General features: G+C 45.1%; 1 pseudogene; it reads left to right on the forward strand.

The window, feature by feature from the left end:
- LOC125392332 (small ribosomal subunit protein uS13 pseudogene) overlaps positions 1-3,333 on the forward strand; it is a 171,763-nt pseudogene extending 168,430 nt beyond the window's left edge.
- The last annotated feature ends 20,420 nt before the right edge of the window (positions 3,334-23,753 follow it).

Raw genomic sequence — 23,753 nt, forward strand, 5'->3', positions numbered from 1 at the left:
GATACAAAGACACAAGAGGATTACAATAAGCCTGGTGGCAGGAGGCAGTGGGAGGGGCTCACGTCCTTAATCCCAGTACCTGGGAGGCTGAGGCAGGAAGATCTTTGTGAGTTCAAGGATAGCCTGTTATACAGAGAGAGGACAGATAGAACCACACAGAGAAATCCTGTCTCAAAACACCAATAAGTAAGTAAGAGGGTTACAGTAGCCCATACCAACTCTGTGTGTCAACCTTGTCATCTTTCACCTGGAAAGGACCACCTAAGCCAGCACTGTCTGCTAGAACAAGCTGGGTTCACAGAAATAATCAGCATCTGTGATCTCAAGATGGAACCAACAGCCATGTGGCAACCGAGAGCTTGAAGCGCAGTGTGTCTGACACACCGGCTTTCTCTCCTCTATAAACATTTAGCTATCAATAGTCATGTGTAGCTGATGGACATCCATGGAACAGTGTAGACAGAACATTAGAAGCTTATGAGACGACACAGGTTCTAGAGAGCATAGAATACATTATGTAGAAAAAAAAGTTGGATAATATCCTATAAGGTATTGAGGAAGTTAAAGGCAGTGAAATCCTGAATCATGAAAATCTTTTTTTATCTTCTTTTTGTTGTTGTTGCATGATGCATGTGTGTGTCAATGTGTATGTGTGTGAGTATGTGTGTCTGTATGTATATGTTTGTGTGTGAATGCATATGGTGTGTGTCTGTGTATATGTGTCTGAGTGTGTACATTGTGTGTGTGCATCTGTACATGCCTGCATATTCAAGTATGTGAATGCCAGAAGACAGCCTCAGTGTCTGTCTTCACTTTCCACCTTTCCTGTTCACTGATGGATACACCAGGCTAGCCGGCCCGTGGACATTCAGGGATTCTATGGAAGTACTTCTCTAGGCTTCAGTTCAGAAGTGGCAGAGTCCTTATTAGAAAGAAAGAAAGAAAGAAAGAAAGAAAGAAAGAAAGAAAGAGAGAGAGAGAGAGAGAGAGAGAGAGAAAGAAGGAAGGAAGGAAAGAAAGAAAGAAAGAGAAAGAAAGAGAAAGAAGAGAAGAAAGAAAAGGAAAGGAAAGAAAAACATTATTTTTAAAAAAAAATTAGGTATTTTGACTACTTGTATCTATGTGTGTGTGCCTGGTGCCTGTTAAGGTCAGAAGGCATCAGATCCCCTGGAACTGGAGTTACAGGCATCTGTGAACTGCCATGTGGGTTCTGGAATTCGAACCTGGGTCCTCTAGAAGAGAAGTCATTGCTCTTAGACACTGAGCCATCTCCCCAGCCCTGGAGAGTCCTTTTAAAGATAGATCACAAGTTAAAAAAAAAAAAAAAAAAAAAGGAAGCCTTGTGCTTGGTGTTGAATGCTAATTGATCATGGTTAAAAATAGCTTTCATTTGATTTTTTTCCTTTTGTCTTACCTCAAAGTGACTAATTTTCCTACGAGGAAAGAATTTTAAGAGAAGAAGCAAAGTTAGCTATCTGCTCTCTCAGTGAGTTCAAGTTTCCACTAGGGTCATGTAGCAATGATCAAATTGAAATTTTATATATACTTCCTGTTCAACTGTGAGAGCAAGAGGAGTCTCAGTGGAGAGGAGAGGCTTATATATGTCTCAGTTTTCAAAAAAAGAGTCGGAAGAAAAGAATCTATAGAGAGGAGTGGGGTTAATGATAATCTCCAGAACACTAGCCAAGAGGGCTTTTGAAGAGGGCCAGAGAGATAGCTCAGCCCAAAAAATGTTTGGTGCTCAAGCAAGAGGAACTGACTTAGATTCCAAGAACCTGTAATCCCATCACTGTAATCACTGGGGGAGGGTGCAGAGAAAGAGGGATCCCTGGGGCTTCCAGGTCAACCAGCCTAGCTTAACTAGAGAGCTTGAAACCAGTGAGAAACCTACCTCACAATGAAACAAGGGACATGGCATTGGAGGAACAACGCTAAGGTCAAGGGACCCCCACACGCATGTGTGCACGTGTGCTTCAGCAAAGCACTGAATAGAGCCTTTCGTTACAGCATCCTGGACAACATTTAGAAATCTGAGCTGAATGCTGATGTTATGAGATGGACTGGACTCGTCAGCACTTGGGCGGCTGTCCTCGGAGCGGTGATTAATCGGTGACTGTCAACCTGAGGGGAGGTTTTCACACCGTGCCACGGAACTGCCTGTCCTTGGCCGCCTCTGCTACACATTCGCCTGATTCAGCTGAGGACAGCCATGACGTGTTCACTAAATCAGAACACGACAGGCAACTAGGAGGGACAGATAACAGATGTGAGGCCCTGGATCAGCTCATGTGGTCGGAGACAATGGGACAGCGTCCCTGAATTTGCAATGAGAAGAACTTCTCGCCATGTGGAGAAAGCGTTTCAGCTCCTTGAAAGAATCAAGCCACAGTACAGGAAGCCTGTCATGGAACTCTGCTCTCAGGATAGATCTGGGCCATCACCTCCTTAATCAGAGCAGTTGTGGCTCCCCACGCTCACAAGTCTGGGCTTCTGATGTTCCCTCATACACGGAAGGAGTGGGGAGGGCCGGTAGACCTAAGATACCCCCTCTCACTCCCTTCTGAGCTGTATATAACCCTGTTATGCTGCATCTAGTCTTGAGAGATGCAAAAGTATGGAGATAGGTGGGAAGCTAACTGAAGGGAGGACTATATCCTCCCTGGGAGGTTGCTACCCTTGCGGCATGAGAGACTTACCAAACTGTATTTGAATGGCATTGTTCCTTTGATCTGTCATGGGTGCTTTCCTGGGGTGAGTAGATGTTTATCCACATCCCCACAGGAATAGGTAACACAACTAAAGTGATTAGAAGTCCACGGTCCAGCTTGCACGGGAGGCCTACACGCCACTGATTGTGCCGCCACCAATGGCGCTACCGCCACGTCTCTAGGGATCTGTGAGAAGTTCCAGCACGTTTGGCAAGTACTCAACACCAACACTGATGGGCGGCAGAAAATAGCCTTTGCCATCACTGCCATTAAGGGTGTAGGGTGGAGATGTGGTCATGTGGTGTTGAGGAAAGTGGACATTGACCTCACCAAGAGGGCGGGAGAGCTCACAGAGGACGAGGTGGAACATGTGAGCGCCATCCTGCAGAATCCACAGCAGTACAAGATCCCAGACTGGTTCTTAAACAGACAGAGGATGTGAAGTATGGACAGTACAGTCAGGGTCTGGCCAATGGTCTGGACAACAAGCTACGTGAGGACCTGGAGCGACAGAAGAGTCCATGGGTGGCTGTGCCATTTCGGGGGTCTTTATGTCTGAGGTCAGCACACCAAGACCACTGGCTGCCAGGGGCCTTACTTCTTAAGTATGGCCAAGAAGAAATGAGTCCCTGGGCCTCTGAGGTTAATAAATAGTTTATATACCTATGGAAAAAAAAGCCACTGCCCAGCATGATCACAAGAGCCTGTGATCCCAATACCTCAAGGCAGAGGCATTAGGAGCTCAGAAAGTTCAAGACCAACGTACCTACACTGGGAGTTCTAGGCCAGCTAGGGCTACACAGTGATAGCCTGTCCCCAAATCACCACCACCAAAACCCAGCTACCACCGTTTCCCGTGATCAATGCACCAGAAACAATTTGGCTTCTGGTCTTGACCTGTCCTGCTCTGTGGTCAAAATAACACGCATGTCTTATCTTTCTCACTTTGTTAGGATCAATTAGAATGACTCCCCAGTCCCTTATCTTGATCCTCCGTTTTCCTGGAAGAAATCTCTAAATCTTACCCATAGTCGCCCCCATGGTACTTAGCCTCCTTCCTGGTAAAGGTAATTATTTTTGTTTGTCTTGGTACTTGGAGAGCCTTCGGTACCTGTCTAGAAGGTCTTGGATTTGTTGTGACAACACGTTCTGCATGATCTCCAACGGCATCTGAAGGTTCCAGACATGGAGACCCCTGTGAGAAAGGACAGCATTTGAAGGGTTCAGACACCTGTCAAACAGACACTCAGAGAGCCGTACCCTATGTTCAGGTTAGTATGAACAGGAAATTCATGAGATCTTGGGCTCCATCTTTTGGGACAGTGAATCTATTAGCTACCTTCCTGTTGTTGGGATAAAAACACCATGACCAAGGCAACTGTTAGAAGGAATGGTTTATATGGCTCATAGTTCCTGAGGGCAAAGAGTCAACCATGGCGGGGGAGAATGGCAACGCGCAGCAGTCACGTGGCTGGAGCAGGAATCTGAGGGCTCCCATCTTTAACTACAAGCACAAACTGGAAGTGCGGGAGGCTATTTTACTCTCAAAGCCCACCCCCAGTGATGTAGTTCCTCCCGCAAGGCCACAACTCCTAAACCTCCCCAAACGGCACCATCAGCTGTCAGGGATCCTCACACGCCTCAAGGCTGGTGGGGAGATGATCCCCAAAAGATGAAGAATGAAAGCTGTACAGTCCCATCTTTGTTGGCACTGGGTCATGCCCCCAGGGACCGACACCCTGGTTTACTTTTCCTACACATTTAGACATAGTAGAACGTGTGACCTATGACCTTTGCGACAAGGGTGAATTCTATTGGTTAATAAACAGAGCTTAGGGCTAGGGCCTAGAGGAAGGATGTGTGGCAAGCCTACGAACAGATTCTATTGGTGGAGAATGTGAAGTACGTGGGCCCTCCTTTACCAGGATGTGTTCTGTTCACTGAGAGACAACGCTCGGGATAGTGGGGAGATGCAGGTGGAGGCTGACTTCTAAATAGAACAGCAAAGGACCGCCAGGTTATTTGACCACATCACTCCAGCATTCCAGGTGACCAGGCATCCTTCATTTCCTCCCGTTGAAGAAAATGGGTCCATATGATTGGCAGTCCCGGTTTCTCCAATGTAGCTTCTAAGCTGTGCTTCCTACACAAATCCACGCGCTTATGTGGGATAGTCTCAGTCACACAGCACAATCATTGAGGGAGCAGTTGTCTTGTTTCCTCTGTGCTTATTAGCTTCTGCTGGGTACCCTGTAGGGAAGCAGAAATACAATTAAACTCCTCTGAGAAGAAGGGCTAGTTGAATCGAGAGGTTTAAAAACAAGCTAAGAGGGTGGGGGATGTAGATGCCTTAGCACAGTGCTTTTCTACAAAGCTTCGGGTTCCATCCTGAGCACCGTGTATAAACTGAGTACGGTACTTGGGAAGGTGACGGCAGGAGGAACAAAAGCTTGAGGTCAATCTTGGCTACATAGCAAGGTTGAGGCCAGGCTGGAACACATGACCCATTAAGATCCTGACTCAAAAACAAAAACCGATTAAACCAACCAAAGCCTGACAAGTTTGGATTCTTTGCTTTGAAACGTCGGTCAGTATCTGCAGGTTTCCAGGCTTGCATGTGAAGAAGTTGGGGTTAGTTACTCTATTAGACAGAGGCGGAAGCTACAGGAACCACATGTCATCCAATTGCTAACAACTACAACCATCTGAGACTGGCTAGAGCCACCTTAGGACATTCTGGAGTCTCTGTTATTATTTTTTAATATTTATTTACTTATTATGTATACAATATTCTGTCTGTGTGCATGCCTGCAGGCCAGAAGAGGGCACCATTACAGATGGTTGTGAGCCACCATATGGTTGTTGGGAATTGAACTCAGGACCTTTGGAAGAGTAGGCAATTCTCTTAACCTCTGAGCCATCTCTCCAGCCCCGAGTCCCTGTTATTAAAGAAGCTATAAAGGGAACTGTTCCCTGCAATGTTATTGTATATGCATGAACCAACATGGCACCAAGTAGGAAATCTGTAAGGTCCTTAAAACCACACACTTTGTATAATGTTATAGCTACACATCTGACTTAACTGTTGCTATTTCCCCTTCTTCTCATCTACCCTTAAAAAAGACATTATAAAGAAGATCCAGTCTCTCTTTTTAAGCTCTCAAGACCAGATAGAGGAAATTGAGGAAGACCAGGAGTACTTCTTCTTTGAAGATACAGCTGGTAAGTATCTTCTGGGATGTCCAAAATTCTCCTCTTCCTTTCTAGCAACCTTAGCCTCCACCCTAGTTCCCTTGGGTTTGGGGAAGCATGATTTCAAGCCTGCACTGTTATCAGACTCGGGATGACAGATCATTTTCTCTTCCAAGCCTTTCCCTGTACAAATGGGAAGCGGTCCAGGACACTTGGGCCAATCTGGTGGAGGGGGCCTTGCATTCTCGTCACTGAAACCCACAAAATGACCCGATGGGCTCTGATTAATCCCCGGATGAAAAGGGGAACCGAGGAAGGAGGGGAGTGGTGGTGTGAAGTCTGCGAGACATGGACATGCCTTATTCTGTGTCAGCGCACGGCTGTAATGCTGCTGGACTCGCCCCCATCCCTGGGTCTTGGGCTGCCAGACCATGAGGAGCATCTGCCAGTCTCCTCTCCTATCTGTAATTTCCAGTCACCCCTTAAGGACCCCCAGCTCTACCCCTGCATCTGCTCCGAGTTCTCAGTTCACATCTTTTCAAAGAGGAGGACTCAGCGGAGTCAGACAGTTGGAGAAGTTTAGTTAGCAAAATGAGGCACGTGGGTGCATTTCGGAGAAGCAGGAGTGTGTCACAAGGCGAGTGCATGGCAGCCCATTGAGTTCCAAGTTGAGGATTTTTAAATGTTTCTTTAGAAAGAAAAAGAAAAAGAGGAAGGAAAAAAAGAAGGAAGAAAAAGTTTCTTATGCCCAACCCTGGTGATGTCATTATAAAGTTCCTTGAGTATTGCTTTTTTTTTTTTTTTTTTTTTTGGTCTCACTCTACTGCCCTAGCTCTAGGGTGAAGACATCTCTAGGATCGTTCATTCCCTGTTCACCAGGATGTTTATTTGTGTACATAATGGCCACATAGAAAGTAACCCAGCACCTTACTTTCTGATACAGTGGAAATCTAATTCTACCTTCAAGAATGTCTAGCCACATTCAAGGGAATTTGAACCATCAGGAGACATAGCTACCAATATAAATTTAACTCCCTGCCTACGTGTTCACAATGTGTCTACTCACAAAAGGGCTGGATCTATATAACATTTCCTCCTTGAGCTCACATCTTCCCCAGTACCTACTCTGGCACTCTGATGCCATCCATGCTCCACTAAACAGCAAACACGATTTTTTTTAATAAGTCTAAACAATTACATCACTTTCTGCCTTACAACTTAGGTATGGCTGCCTTATATGATGAGGGAGGCTCACTCCTCTTTCTTCCTCTGCTCTGCAGGTCTGTGTGGCTCTGCTGGCCTCTGGCATCATCTCAGCTTCATCTCTACCCTGGTCATCAGTGTACTCCTTCACAGCTTGCTCCCTCTTTCTAGAAAGCTCTTTCCAATCACAACCCCCTGACTGGCTTTATACCTACATGTTTAAGCTCCAGCACTGTGCAGGAGTATAAACAAAAGGAAAACTATGCTCTCTGGTAAACATTTTTATATAGGGGCTGGAGAGATGGTTCAGTGTTGTAAAAGGTCACTTGTTCGTTTCCTGGCTGCCCAGACTCCAGAAATAACCACACAGAAACTGTATTAATTAAATCACTGCTTGGCTAATTACTTAAGCATATTGCTAGTTAGCTCTTACATCTAGAATTAACCCATCTCCATTATTTTATATTTCACTATGAGGCTCGTGGCCTACCAGCAAGGTTTCAGCATGTCTGTCTCTGGTGGCAGCTCCATGGCTTCTCTTTGACTCTGCCTCCTTTCTCCCAGCATTCAGTTTAGTTTTCTCCACCTACCTCCATTCCTTCTTCAGGACCAAGACAGTTTCTTTATTAAACAATGGTATTCACAGCATACAGAGGGGAATCCCACATCAGTTCAGCAGTGAAGAGCACTGGCTGCTCTTCCAAAGGTCCTGAGTTCAATTCTCAGAAACAACATGGTGGTTCATAACCATCTGTAATGAGATCTGGTGCCCTCTTCTAGCCTGCAGGCATACATGCATGCAGAACACTACGTGTGTGTGTGTGTGTGTGTGTGTGTGTGTGTGTGTGTGTGTGTAATAAATAAATCTTTTTTAAAAATTATATATCTTTTACATGGTTAATATTTTTTCCAGAACTTTAAAGTAGTTGAAAAATCGAGAAGCATTTTAGATCTTATGCCATCACCTTAAAATTTAATTTTTTTAAAACCTATAATCAGAACTGAACCCATTTTACTTTCTCAGATTCAACAGAAGCAAACACAGTAGTCTCTCCATAGTCTATCTTTTTATTTAATTCATTTTTATTCACACAAACTGTCAAACTTGACATTTCTTAACCAAGTGTTGATCTTAAGTCATTTTTAATTAACTTAAATTTACTGATCCTTTTCATTTAAATGTTAATTTTATAGGCACTGATTTTTCTTTATAAAATTATTGCATTAAAGTAGCAACTGACATTCCTGCAGTGGTGGTGTACACCTTTAATCCCAGCACTTGAGAGGTAGGCAGAGCTCTGAATTCGAGGCCAGCCTGGTCTACAGAGTGAGTTCCAGGACAGCAAGGTAACACAGAGAATCTCTGTCTTGAAAAACCAAAATCAATCAACCAAACAAAAAAGTAGCGACTGACTACTGGGATTTGGGGGTTTTGTTCCCCTTAAGGTCCACCACACTCACCAGCTTTCTCTAGATCTTCTTCTACTCTGTTTAAAGCCCATCTCCTCACAGAGACCTGTGATCTTTCTGTCTGAAGTAGGCTCTGTGTTGGGGTGTAGTTCAGAAGTAGAGCACTAGCTTAGCATATGTGAGACCCTGGGTTCGATCTCCAACACCCCTTGACCTTCCAGCTCTGCACACCTTCAATCCCTTACACCCCACTCTTCCGAGTTACCTATAATCGCACATCTATTCTTCTCAGCGACCTTACTTGGCTTTTAAATCAGTTCTTAAGTTTTGCCTTAGATCCCAAGCGGAAGCATGTGCCACTCTCTCCACAGCTCCTACAATAGTGGCTGACCCACAGCTAATGTTGCCGTTGGAGCAAGAGTATTTGATTCATAGATGGACGCTGTCAATGTCAGCACAAAAAATGAAAGTTAAAGCAATGGTGGCAGAGGAGGAGAGGTTGCTGTCAAATGACACAATCGTCATTACAGACATCTGAGCCTCTCCTTCATGTTCTACTTCTTTACATGTATGAGCTTGATTCCGGGTACATGGAACTAACAGCCCATGAAGAGGACAACTAGGAACGTAGACTATGAATCATTCGTTTTGTTGCCATGACAGATACCTGACACAGTCATGTAGGGAGGGAGGGCTTAGTTTGGCTTACAGTTTGGGAGGACCCCATGGCAGGAGGTCACTGGTCACGTGGCATCCACACTCAGGAAGCAGAGAGAGAGGAATGCTGGTGCCCACTTCTCCTTTTCATTCGCTCTGAGACCCTAGGCCCTTAGGAAGATGCTGCCCACATGCAGGGTGAGTCTTTTCACTTCAGTTAACTGAATCTAGAAACTTCCTTCAGGAATATGACCAGAGATTTGTTTCCATGGTGATTCTAAGTCTCATTAAATTGACAAGAGTAAGCATCACACAGCTCAAGACAAAACTATGTAAAACAATAGAAGACTTTTCTTTCTTTTCTTCATTCCTTCGTTCTCTCTCTCTTTCTCTCAACTCGATTGCATGGTCTTGGAACATGACCTTTGAAGATGACCCCATCAAGCTGTAAAAGGCTGGACAGCCCCTGTATGCTCTTACAAACAGGTGTTCCTATTTTCCACATTCTGCCGAGGACCAGGCAACACTAACCAGTGATGGTACCGGGATTCAAACCCTAAACCCACATTCTTCATCCTAATCTTATATTGCCCGGGGAAAAGAACACAAAGACACACAGTACGTCTAGTGAGGAACAAGAGCTGAGAGCAACCTGCAGACGGAAGGAGGAGGTGTACGTGATTGCATATGCAAGTAACGGACCCTAGTACAGATATCCTATAATTGGTTGCAGGATAATTTTCTAACTACCTTGTCTTTTTCCCTTTTCTCCCTTTCAAAGTAGAATATGTGTGTGGCGGGGGGGGGGGGAGCTCAAATTTATTTGGGTTCAAGTTAGTGGAAGTTTTGTAGTATCTAGTAGAAAAACAAATAAAAGAAAAACAAGATCAACTTTAGCACTGGGAAATTTTTCCCTGGTCATTTAGCCAACATTCCCACAAGAAATTTTTCTTTAAAAAATAATAATTGCCATAATCGTATTTTTTTTAACTTTTCCAACATGGACTCCTTGGAGCCCACTAGAACAGTTGTAGAGAGAAAGATCAAGGGGTTAACTTCACTTCTCTTGGGCTCTGAACACTGACGTGGGACTTCAGAGAAACCTTCATCCAATTTTTACCCCAAATTAAATCAAGAGCATTGATAATTAGTTTCTATCAAAGTCATCTAGGGGGAAATGAAAGAAACTGAAAAAGCCATAAGCTGTCTTTACTTCTTCATTAATATTTGCTCCCAGGTGCGGGTCAAATAAACCACACTCACACTTTTAAATGAGTTGGTTTAAAGTTGATAAATTGTTTTTCTCTTTGGGTTTCTGCCACCCGTGGAGCTGGTTGCTCCCACTCCAGCTCCCTCTTCTACTAGAGGTTTTAGTCAAACAAAGAAAGCCAAGCTCTGCTCCCTGGAAAGTGTACCCCATTTGCTTTCAAAGTTGCCCCTCATCACACATCCAGTCCCACAAGGTTTCTCGGAGAAATCTTTTTCACAGACAAAATTTCTGCCTCTAACAGATACCACACAAGGCTGACGGAGACTGAGGCCTTCAGAACCCTTGAACAGAAGCGGGAAGTTACAGGTTGGAGCCTGGAAGAACTGCATGCGCCCACATCTGACTGCAACCGAAACCGTATTCATTTCCCGGTTTGAGGCTTCCTTCAATTCCGTTACACCCAGGAGAATACAGAAGGGAGAGAATCAGAAAGGGATGGGTGTGCCCTATAGATGCTCCAAATCTGGGATCCGGAGGTCCATGGAGAATGCCACCGCTTCTTGAATCAAATGCTATGTGAGGAAACAAACAATAGGGAAAGGAACCGCTGGGAGCAAAGGGAGAGGCAATGCCTAGAACATCCACAGGGTGAGCCCGGCCCAGTTCCAAAACACAACAGACATTTCCCAGTATATAAGGCTGCAGAGCACTAAAAAGTACTTGCCTTGTTACAGGAGACGGAATCTCTTAGGAAATACTACAGCAGTCCCAACCAATAGGTTTAAGAACAAGAACCTAAAGACCAAACGTCTTTTAAGTAACAGCAATTTCCTAGGAAAAAAAACTCAAGGTTGTCTGCTGGAAAATAGAAACACACAGCATTGAGGTATATTGTACAATGTCTTTGGTCAACTAAAAATTACCAGACAGGTAAAGATGAAGAATTATACCAACAAAATGATGAAGATTTAAAAACAACAATAATGGAAATTGACTCATAAGTGATAAAGATAATAATATAAGTCGAGAGATAAATGGAAAGATTAAAGACATATATCACTGTGTACTGTGGGATAATGCTCTTGTACATTGTAATGATTTGTCACTAATATTGGCTTAATAAAACGCTGATTGGTCAGTAGCCAGGAGGGAAGTATAGATGGGGTGACCAGACCAGGAGAATTGTGGGAAGAGAAAATGCAGAGACACAGTCACAAGTCAGATCCAGAGGTAGCAAGATGAGAAAAAGTACTAAGCCAAGTGGTCAAACATAGATAAGAATTATGGGTCAATTTAAGTTGTAAGAGCTAGTTAGTAATAAGCCTGAGCAATAGGCCAAACAGTTTATAATTAATATAAACCTCTGTGTGTTTATTTGGGGTTGAACAGCTGTGGGACCATACAGAACAGAATCTTCCATCTACAACCATACCTAATATATATGCACATATATGTGCATATAGTGATATATGATGATATATGAACTTATGTGTGTGTATATATTAGGCATAGTGATATACGCCTTTAATCTCAGAACTTGAGAGACAGGATTTCTTTGAATCCCTGGACAGCCTGAGCTACATAGCTAGTTTCAGTCAGCAAGGAGTACATAATAAGACCCAGTTTCAAACCTAAAAATCAAAACCAAAACAAGACAATAATGATGTGACGGGACAGGACGGTGTAAAGGTTCCTGCGGCCTGTCTTCTTGCTGAGGCCATTTCAGGTTTAACTACGATTTGATCTCTTTGATGGAGAATCCCACACAGAACTCCCCAACTCTGCTCTAGAAATTCAAGGACAGGATGTCCTAGCTAATTTATCTTAGCCTTTGTTAAAACTGCTCCTTTATGTGGACCCTCCTCTGCTAACTGCTTGTCTTAGCTTCTGTTGAAACTGCTCTCTTCAAACCGCTTGCTCACTCTGAGAGGCGCTCCCTGCAGTTGCTGGGTGGGATGCCTGGATAAGGACTCCGCTCTTAAACCTCCCCCCCACCCTCTGTGTTCAGGACACTGGGGCCACACCTAGATCTACAAACACTTGAGTGTGGTCCCAGCCTGCTGGAATACAGACTTTTAGATCACCTCCGGTTAGCTCCAATAACAATGGCTCTAGAATTCAAACCTAAACTCATACTCTATTTTTTAAAAATTTTTAAAGATTTGTTTAATTTTATGTGTATGAATGTTTTGCTCACATACATGTACTACATGTATGAAGCTCCCAAAGCAATCAGAATAGAGCATCGAATTCCATGGAATCGGAGATCTAGATGGTTGTGAGCCACCGTGTGGGTGCTGCAAGTCAAACCTGGGTCTTCTGGGAAAAACAAGCGCTCTTGATCGCTGAGCCATCTCTGCAGCCCCAGCAGTCACAAACTTAATCCTAATCTTTTTTTTTAATTAATTAATTTTTAAAGCAATGTTTTCTCATTTTACATACCAATCCCAGTTCCCACTCCCTCTCCTCCTTCTGCTCCCCCCACCTCCACCCCATCCATGCCTCAGAGAGGATAAGGCTTCCCATAGGGAGTCAACAAAGTCTAGTACATCATTTTGAGGCAGGACCAAGCCCCTCCCCGCTGTACCTAGGATGAACAAAGTGTTCCTCCAAAGAGAATGGGCTCCAAAAAAACCAGTTCAAGCACCAGGGAAAAGTCCTGGTCACACTGCCAATGGCTCCACAGACTGCCCTAGCTATATAACTGTCACCCACATTCAGAGGGCCTAGTTTGGTCCTATGCTGATTCCCCCCACCGCCTCCCCCCCCCCCGCAACCCCCACTGTCAGTGTGGAGTCAGTGAGCTCCTACTTAATCTCAATCTTATACTACTAGGTAACAGTCCCAGTTCCATCTCATTGTTCTCATTGTTCTTCTGCTCGAGTCTCTGGGTTCCTTTTTGTTGTAGTTGTTTTTGTTTTTGTTTTTGTTTTGTCCAAGTCAGGGTCTCTCTGTGTAGCCCTGGCTGTTGTGGAACTCGCTCTGTAGACTATGCTGACCTCAAACTTAGAGATACGCCTGCCTCTGCCTCCCTGGTGCTGGGATTAAAGGCGTGAGCCTTCTCCACCTCCTCAAGGAACAGATGCCTGAGGTCTCCAGGATGGCAGCTGACTGAATGCTTCTCCACCCATACCTCCCACTGAGCATGACAGCCACTGACTCCCAACTCCCTTCCCCAACTTCCCTTGCAAACAGGAAGTAGCCAGATTTAAACTGGCATCCAAATACACCCAAAACGGTTGGGATGTTGGAGATCTCCTCTCTCCAGACCCTGCCCAAAGAAAGCCTGCAGGGGGTCAGTTTCTCCTCCTGGGATGCTCAGGCTATTTGAGGCACGGTCTCCTGACCTGCCACGTGGTTCTCCCTCATGGTTTCTCCTCTTTCCCCAGGACCACCCGGGAGTGCTTTGCTCAAATGAAAACCCGAACTTTAATTCGGCCAGATCTGATTTATTGCACCAGCAGAAAGACTTAATATCGGGGTACAAAAATCTTTCCGTGTGCACCACTACTCCCCCAGCTAATGCTCTGTATCCTTAAAAGCCTTATTCCTGCACCCCATCCCTCCAGGCCCCTTCAGCACTTACTGTTGGCACCCCACATTTTACAGATGCTCCACAAGCTCCCACTTGATCATCACGGTGTACGGAGGGACTGCTGCCCTCTGAACTCCGGACTGACCTATCTTCAGTGTCTTCTAATATCTGGCAGGCAGAGTTCTGAGAGGTCAGTGAGACGAATGATTCTTTAACTTTGAACTGGAAAGTCTCTTGGTGGGTCATAGTGTGAAGGGAACCCTCCCAGAAGCAAAGCTGCTGTGCTTTTATGTAACACATTGTGGGCTTGTGTTAGCGAAGAACATGCTAACGACTGCAGGGAAAGGGAGCAGCCCTGAAAAGGAGAACTGTATCTGGCAGATGCATGGTGGGTACTGTAGATGTGATGGATTCCATTTGAGTGGTCCAGGAAGCAGATGTCAAGATGGAGTCCAAAGCACTGGTGAGGTGTTCTGGTGTTACTCCTTCCCAGAAAATGTATGTTCTCAGCACCCCAATATTGCCTATGTCTTTTTTTTTTGTACCTCTGATTCTGTGCCATTGTTGGGTGAATGACATTCCCGACACTGGCTATGGTGGGAGGGGGGCAGGGAGGATTAGCTTTACATCTCTTTCCGCCTTTAGAAAGCAGGTAATTCAACTCCTTTTGACCTTGGTGGGCCATGTTCTTCAGCATGGACTAATATCCAGAGGGGCTGCATAAGTTGAGGTTGGAGAGGCCAGGATGGGGGCAACCCTGGGCCCCCCTCCATTAGCATTAGCTAAGGCTGGCTCCTCACCACCTCCTAAGAAAAGGCTTTAACAGGGGCCCTCTGTTTGTTTTGATGAGGTGAGGATCTTATTCACGGGAAGAGAGATTTCCTACAAGGAAGAGTGTCTGCCACTAACTTTGCCTACAGAAGAAGACATTTTATGTCACTGCAGAACAGCTTCTCTTGCAAGTCTCTAACCTATTTGAAATTTTTCTTTTCCAAGACGGAAAAAGTATTCACATTGTAAAACTGAGAGTCTATTGAACTGGTCTTCTCACAGCGGACAAATTTTTATTCTAAAATTCCTTCAAACTCCACCTTATAAATGAAACTTCTCACGGTGTTTCCAATATCCCAAGATGAATTCTTTGGCAGGGCTCATGTTCGCCATATCTGTATTTCTTCTCTCCCAACTGATGTGGCAGCAGTTCATGCAAGAAGGAACCATTTGTCACCAGCAGGCTCAGAGGGGGCTGCCCAATCACAGCAAGCCTCAGAAGCCTCAGCCATATTATAATGTAATATGATCGTATACGTTATGGATAATATGTGATAGCATGTTCCATGTTGTACTTCTGGACTTAAAATGCACACACACACACACACACACACACACACACACACACATTTATTGTGGTGGGTTTTTTGTTGTCGTTTGCTTTTTAAGACAGAGTTTCTCTGTGCGGCCCTGATGATTCCGAAATCTAGAATGTAGATCAGGCTGATTTCGAACTCAGAGATCTGTCTACCTCTGCCTCCCAAGTGCTGGGGTTAAAGGCATGTGCCCCCACGCCCAGCTCAAGTGACTTAATGTTAGCCACCCTCAGAAAGGATTAATGTGGTTGTCGCAGGTTGTAGTAGGGTAATGCATCTGGTCCCTGTCCCCTGCTTTCTCTAAGTAATAACTCATGCCTATGAATAGTTCCTTGCCTATCTCCTTCATTCCCTAAAATGTCCCCCAGTCTCCTAACAAGGAGACAAGGGTCCCTCTGGCCAATATCCATTATAACTGATAAAACAGAACTTTGGCAGATAGAGGAACGAATAAGCCAATACCAGCTGAATTAAGGCACCTATTAGCATATTAATTAGTAGTAATACCTCTAGTGAGGTATGCAATTATCTGCACCCTACATCATAAAAGAGCGTCCAGGAAAGATTCATTCTGTTCTCTGAATAAGTAACTTTGAACATAATCCCGTTTCCTTTATGTAACCTCCAGTAGTTATTCCAAAGAATGGTTTCGGCCTGTATTTCCCCAACATAAATAGCAAGCCAAATTCTGGCGCCCTTTCACAGGTGAACAGTGTTGGGGAGAGAACACAAAGGAAGCATACCAAGCTGTCCGGGGCCAGGGCAACCTTTCCTTCCACTAAGCAGCACGGCCTTTCCAGTGCAAACTCATCTCCCACATAAATAAGCAAAGACAGGAGGAGGAGCAGGAGGAGGATGAAGAGGAGAAGGGGGAGGAGTAAGAGGAGGAAGGAGAAGGAGGGAGGGAGAAAGAGGAAGAAGATCAGGAAAAGAGACAGGAAGAGAAGAAGGAGGGGGAGGGGGAGCAGGAGGAGGTGAGCAAGCCCTCCTCAAAGCCCATGCTCTGTCTTACCGGGAGGCCCAGGAGGCTGGATTACAGAACACCTCTACTCTGCCCTGTTGGTAACTTCGATGCTTTAGCTACAACAAAAAACAGCCAAAGGCAAAGAAATGTTCCAACTGCGCCGTGTCTTCCAACCAGTGACTCCCTCACTGGAAATGAAGTATCCAAAGGGCTCTCTGTCTTTCCTCCTGGGTCCCCACTCTGCCAGCCAAGGGCTAGGGAGAGACTCCATGTTCCGTTCTCTGATGCACGCCTCTGTCCCCCTCAGGGCCCTGTGTAGGTGGAGCTCACGAAGGAAGGACGGAATCTTCTCACTAGTATTTCACCCCTTTCTTGCTTAATAATGCATCCCAGGCGTGGCGTCTCAGACTGGTATTTAGATGGCTATGTGGGTTATTTCCAGGCCCGGCTATTACCAGCGAATATGGTGACATTAATATGAGTAAATGCAGGAAAAGGGATGAAATAAAACATATCCTATTGAAGGAAATGAGGGTTCCTTAAGAAAGGAAAACACACATAGGAAGGACACGGGCATATCAGAATACAAATAGGCCCCCGGGGAGCCGTGGATTCCACAGGCATGATGTTATTGAAGTACTTGATACTGGAGTAAGCACCTGCAGAGATGAATTACATCCTTGTTCAGACCACTAACGTTGGGTACTGACATTGCAGGAAGCGCTTATGGTATATTTCAAATCCCTTGCCCACTACATAAATATCCAATAAATCAGTCAGTGATAAAGGACACTAGCTAAAAGGCTTGAAATGCTGAACAAGCCACCTCCCCTCCTCAGAGAAGCTGCCACCTTTAATTTATGAGGGTTTTCCTACTCACTCACACCTCCTGCCCTAGAAAGGCAAGATGAGCTATTAACACCTTCGGTGCTGTGCTCTGGAGAGCAGGAGGGTTGGCATCGGGATGGCTTCTCGAACAGCTGTCTTTTTCTTTTTCTTTTTTTTTTACAGCCATTATTTGGACATATTTCTAGGGTACATTATGATAATTTAATGTGTGTGCACAGTGCACAGTAATCAGAGTAGCAAGCACTTCTGGAAATCTCTGAATATTACTGATACCCAGCCTCTTCATCCCTCCCCCTTAGCCTAGTTGTAGAGTTACAAAGGAGAAAATCACTTCTCTCCCTCCGAGGAAACAGAGCTGGGGGCCAGGTTCCCATTATTCAGTTATAGGGATACTGCCTCATGCACTCAGGGTGGACTTTCCCATGGTTGTTCTGTAAGTGGAGAGTTAGAGGCATTATGGGAGTCCTTGTGCCTCTGATAACAGAGCTAACGCGACATCTCTCGCCAAAGACAATGAATAATTTAAAAATTGATCTGTGATATGATTAGAAGGAAAACGACTGGTAGGAAATGTGCCCCAGCTGTCATAATGATAATGTTTGGGTGGCGAAACCTGATTTTTGTCTTCTTTCCTGCATTTCCCAAGTATTTTGTCCACAGACGTTGGGCTGAGCGGTTGTGCCACTGGTACACCTAATCTCACAAATAACCCAAGTGTGATAAGGACTTGAATGTGTCAACTTCACTGGGTCTTAAATGCCCAGATATTCTTTTGAACATTATCCTGGGCATTCTGAGAGGGTGTTTGGAGGTAAGATTAACCCTTGCATAGGAAGATGGGGAAATCGGATGGTCCTTTCCTAGTGTAGGTAGGCTTCATCTAATCAGTTGAAGAACCGATAGCAAACAAACCCCGGTTGAGCAGGATGACCACACTTGCCCATCTCCAGACGGGACACTGATCTTCTGCTCTGGACACAAACTGGAGCAGATATCACTGGCCCTTTCTGTGTGCCACCTTCCCGTCTACAAATGCGGGGACATCTCAGCCTCAGAAGCGCCAAGAACCACGTTCTTCTAAGGAATCTGTTTCACAGCCCTGCTTCCTGTTATTTCTCTGGAGAGCTCTGGCTGATACAAAGAGTCAGATGTTGATATGTTTTTCTCTCCCATTGTTCCTATGTGTAAAAAGCAATTTTTAAAAAGTCATGCAAATTTAAGAACTATGTAAAGAAAACCTAACAGAATTAATCCCACCGAGAACATTAATATTTCATTTCCATTTTAATTTTGGTATTTCTACTTCCACATAAATCTCAAGGAACTCCAAAGAGTATAGAGTCAATATCATTTCTATAAAATCACACAAAGTTCTAATTCTAAAAGCCTGTATTTCAGGCTATTAATGTTATGGCATTGAAGATGAAATTAGCTTCAATTTGACTCTTCAGTACCTTTTTTAAAAAAATTATTTATTTTTATTTTATGTGCATTAGTGTTTTGCTTGCATATATGTCTGTGTGAGGGTGTTAGGTCCCCTGGAACTGGAGTTATAGGCAGTTGTGAGCTGCCATGTGGTTGCTGGGAATTGAACTCAGGACCTGTGGAAGAACAACCAGTGCTCTTAACTGCTGAGCCATCTCTCCAGCCCTTCAGTACCTTTTTAAATCAAGAAAAGCCAAACTCTTCATTTGTGCATCAGAAAAAGATGTGCCAGAACATAAACTTGCTGAGCACTGTGTGGTGGGAGGCTCCCAGACAGTGAAAATGGCAAACATCTAGCAAGTGCCATATCAATTCCACCTTAGACAGTCCTTATTACCACCCTGAGCTGGGTGCTGCAGCCAATTCATTTTGGAGAACATCACGGGTGGCTGAGGAGCCGTCATTCGCAGAAGGTCACAGAGGCAGGCCCCGACTCTAGCTTAAGCTCATCTCTAGGAAGTGGGATGCTGTCTCCACGCATGAGGGATCACTGTCAAACCAAGATGGATATCAGGAAACCAACACAAGAGTATATATGATTAAGCATTAAATTGGAGTGGTATTTTCATTGACTTTCATCAATTACAGCAAGTCCCGTCTGACTTGTTCCATTTTCAGAGCTGAAGTTCAAAGTTGGGAAATAATTCACCCACACAGTTAGTGGCAGTCCCAGAAAGAAAGTCCTGGAATGATGGTTTGTGTTCCTAATGAGGCATAAACACAGACACCGCTCCAGCCCAAGAAGTTGTTTTGAAGAGGCCCAAGCAAAAGCTCTACCACCCCACCCCTACCCGCCCAGATGTTCAGGAACACAGAATAAAATGATTCTAAGGGGAAACGTTTTTGTTTGATTGCTGACTTTTATGAAGCATTAAGAAATCAGAGATTCTCTACACGGGACTCAGCATCAGGGATGCTGTCTCCATAGAACACTAAGAACTAAATGTTCTTTAGTAATTATGGGCCAGCGTAGGACTTGAGGTAGTAGGGGGAGGAAAGGGGGGTGTTGAAGGAGAAGAACAGAGAGGCAGAAGGAAAGATGCCAACAAGAGAAAGGAAACAAGGAAAAAAATCAGTTTTGCCCCATTTGACTTGATTTTAAATTATGTCATGGTGTCTTAGTTGCCTCTCTATTAGTGTGAGATAACACCCCGATTGAAAGTAACTTGGGGAAGAAAGGGTGTAATTCGGCTTACAGCTGTCAGGTCATAATCATCATGAGGGAAGTCAGGGCAGGAACTCAAGGCAGGGACTGGGAGGCAGGAACTGAAGCAGAAGCCATTGAGGACTGCCGCTCACTTGCTCAATTCACTTTCTCATACAGTCTCGGACCACCTGCCCAGGGTGATGCTGCCCACCATGGGCTGAGCCTCTCTACAGCAATGATTAAGAAATGCCCTATTGACTTGCCTAGACATTTTCTCAACTGAGGGTCCACTTCCCAGACAACTCTAGCTTGTGTCACTAGAAGAAAGAAGCAGGACGCACAATATGAGAATTTCCTTTTTTTTCAGATTTATTTTTAGTTATGTGTATTGTGTGAGTATGTGTGCTTGAGTGTGGTACCCATGCAGGCAAGAGATGATGGAGCTTTAAGTGGCTGTTGAGCTCCTGATGTGGATGCTGGGAGCGTTCAAACTCAGGTCCTATGAAAGAGGACCTATGCATTCTTAACCACTAAGCCATTTTCTCAAATACAAAGTATGAGGAGCTTCTAAGGACCAGAGTTTATCCTAGGCTCTTTACTTCCACTCCTTAACCAGATACCTTACTATCCCCAAGCAAAACACATACAAATTCATGTCAGTCTGAACCTACATCTGGAAGTATGAACCTCCATAGAGAAGAATTTCCACATTTAAGCTTCATAGACCCAGACCTCCCGATAGTCCCAGGTGCTGTTTTCAGCTTGGCCAATCAATGGTTCCCGAGCTACTTGGAGTTCACCAAGTTCCGGGGCTGGGAGTTAAAATTCTTCTCCCATTGAATTTTAATGCAACTGATAGCTAGGGCTGTTGATCCAAGCAGGTAGAATTGAGGTAGAATTAGTGTTGGTTCCAGAAGTGTCCTGCCAGAATCCTACAGGACTTCCCAAAGGATTATCATCCCACTAAACTGGGTTCCTTCTGCTGTTCTCTGTCTTCAGGCACGAGAGGATTGGGCAGGACCTATCAGCCCCGTTCAGATGGAAATGAGGAGAATCCGTTGGCAGCTCTTATTGCCCCCACTGTCTGAGCAGAGCCCGCGGCAGGCCAGCATCTCCGGGTCCTAATGGGCAGGAAGTTCCACTGTCCCCAATGTTAACATTATCAGCAGCACTCCCTGGGGAAATAAGCCTTTATTTCAAATACGGACTTGACTCAAGGTATCTGAAGACGAGAAATTGTTCTGCAGCCAGTAGTGGAACTCTGTGAAAGGAGTGTGTTGAGACAGAAAGAGCTCCAGCCAGATCTTCAGAGTTCAGCAGAACCAGGAAAACCAATGGAGCAGATCAAGGCTGTGGTAGCCTGGCAGGGGGTCAGTGCACACTGATTTGTAGCCAAGGTCCTTTTTGTTTTCCTCCCAGTTTTTCTTTTGTAACATTCTCATTTATTTTGCAGTACTGTAGGTCTGAATCTAGGGCCTTGTGTATGTTAGGCAAGCTCCTCACCATGAGTTGTATACCAGCCCATTTTTAGCACTGAGTGTGATTGTCACTGAACTGGCAGCAAATCATCTGTTGTTTTGGAAAGAATCCTGGGATTGGAGCCCAAGGACCTGAGTTCAAATTCCATTTCTACCACGTCACTAAGGTCCTTGGGGCAGCATGCAAAAGTCTCTGAGTCTTAATTGCTCTGATCTTTGAAATGGAGGGATTAATAAACCTGTCTCAGGATGTGGCAGAGAGAGATCAGTAAGATTGTTTTCCCCAAAGCACCTAGTCCTGCGTGTGACGGGTACTATGTGCTCAGTTAAAGTTGAATGGGTTGTGTCTGAGTCTGAGTCACGCTAGGGAATGCTGAAAATTCTTTCACTGTGCTAATCAAATAACCTCTAGAGTGGCCTGATACTTTAGGAGACATGTATTTTACAGGGTTGGATGAATCACGCCTACTGTTTTATTTTAAAAGGTTCACATCAACAGAGAAAGGCAGAAACATCTACCAAACAGAGGTCTACCTTTCCGTGTCTATCACTATATACCTGTCAGCTATCGTTACTCCACCTGAAAAGCCGTCAGGAAAATGTTAATGTTTGGGGAATCTTAGTGAATGTCATTTGTGCTCCTAACTTTTCTTACGCCCTAACATTCCATCAAACTCAAAAGGAGTCAAGTCTCAACTACAAGCCAAGCGCTAGAATAGGAACCTCACGTGTGCGTTATCCGGTCGCTTAACCTCACATTATCGGAGAAAAATCCTAGGCCTGTGCGAAGTGAGGAACGCTGTAACACTGCAATGGTGGAGCCTGCTTCTCCCGTGCACCCCACTCCCACGACTGTCCCAAGGGGGTTGAACACCTGTAGATTCTGCTGTAGGACAGGCGTAACTGACACAGCTCCGAGCACAAACGCATGCATTCAGAGCTCCCTTCCCACGTGCCCAGCAGTAAACTGGTTGAGAAAAACTGAGTAAACTGAGCAGAGATAAACTTCCAGGGAGAAATCACACCAATGTAGCAAAGAGGGGAAACCAGTGCGCCCTGACCAGGAGGACTGGTAGCACTGGACCCTTCGGAGCTGTGCAGCTTGGCCGGCTGCTCATCCCTCAGTGAGACAACTGGAAATTTAATACCCCGTTCTTTTCTCACCTCAACCATTCCGAGTATATATAGTTGCTGGGTTGTTTTCCGTCTTCCAAATTATAAGAACAAGATCATACATCCTGGAACAGTATTAGCTGGCATTTTCCTGTGGTGCACAGGAGCACGTGGTAGCCCCTTCTCTGTGGAGGAGGGTGGTGTGTGAGTCCCCTGGAGACCAGAAGTCAGTGGAAGATGCCAGTGTCATTCTTTCCCTTGTTTATTTATTTTAGATAGACTCTCTTACTGAGCCAGAGCTCACCGATTTGGCTAGTTTGGCTAAGGAGACTGGGATGGGACATGTACCAATGCCGTTTACCTGCTGTAAGATCAGGTTTGAATGCTTTTATGCCAGGTACTCTACCTCATCCACTGAGCCATCTATCTCTCCAGCCCCCTAAAGCAAGTTTTTAAAAATATGGCTCGTTAAGTGCTCTTTAGAGATGCTATCAGAGAAAGGTGGGTGGCTTTCCTCAAAATTGTTTTAGAAGTCTCTTTCTCTCTTGGAACTTCCTGGTAATTTCCTAGGGCCCAGAGCGAGGAGCGGAGGAGACCCCTTTGCGTTAATATGCGTCTCAACTCAAGGCAGACATGCCAACTCAAATTCTGTTCCACTCACTGCTTGGCAGTTATTACTTAGCAAACATTTCTTTTGGCACTTGCTGTCCTAAGCCCTCAGGACAGAACCGTGCCACTGCCAGCGACACCTGGACCTCCCAACAGAAGCAGCAACAGTGGCCTACCACTCACAGATCTCTTCCTGGACTTGGGGGATCTTGCCCAGCAGGATGTAGGGGTGACTGACTGCTCAGCTTAATTACTCTGAGGTCAGGAAGGACCCCCTGGTGGCAACTCTGTTCTTCTGCCAGTCTCTGGCAAGCACCTCCTAGCTTCTCCATCCTTGGCTAACACACATACCCGTCTCTGCCCAACAAACTGCAGGTGGACACACTTAGGACAGCAAAGAGATTCAGGTGCCATGATTTCCGTGGCTGGAGAGAACAGTATATAGATGGAGTAAAAGGAGCTGAGCATAGTAGCATATTCCTGGATCTCAGCACTCTGGAGGTTGAAGATGGATTATGAGTTCAAGGCCAGCCTAGGCTACATAGTAAGACCATCTTTCAAGGGGCGGAGGTGAAAGAGGAGGGCATAAAAGCCTAAGCAAAGCGGGTTCTCAGTACGAGAATACACATACAGCCTCACCGCATTTTGATGACGAAACTCTTAAGTTAGCAGCACTGTGCAGTGGTTGGCAGCACACACTCATGAGACTAGCCAACTGCTTTGGGAAGTGGTAGGATGGGGCTGAGACACAGACAAGACAATCCCACCCACCCCCCCCCTCAATGCAGCAGAAGCAGATCAGGCCTTGGAAGTCCCGAAGATAGCA

Source organism: Myodes glareolus, chromosome 12, assembly GCF_982192425.1.
Source record: "Myodes glareolus chromosome 12, mMyoGla1.1, whole genome shotgun sequence".
In the NCBI taxonomy this organism is placed as follows: Eukaryota; Metazoa; Chordata; class Mammalia; order Rodentia; family Cricetidae; genus Myodes; species Myodes glareolus.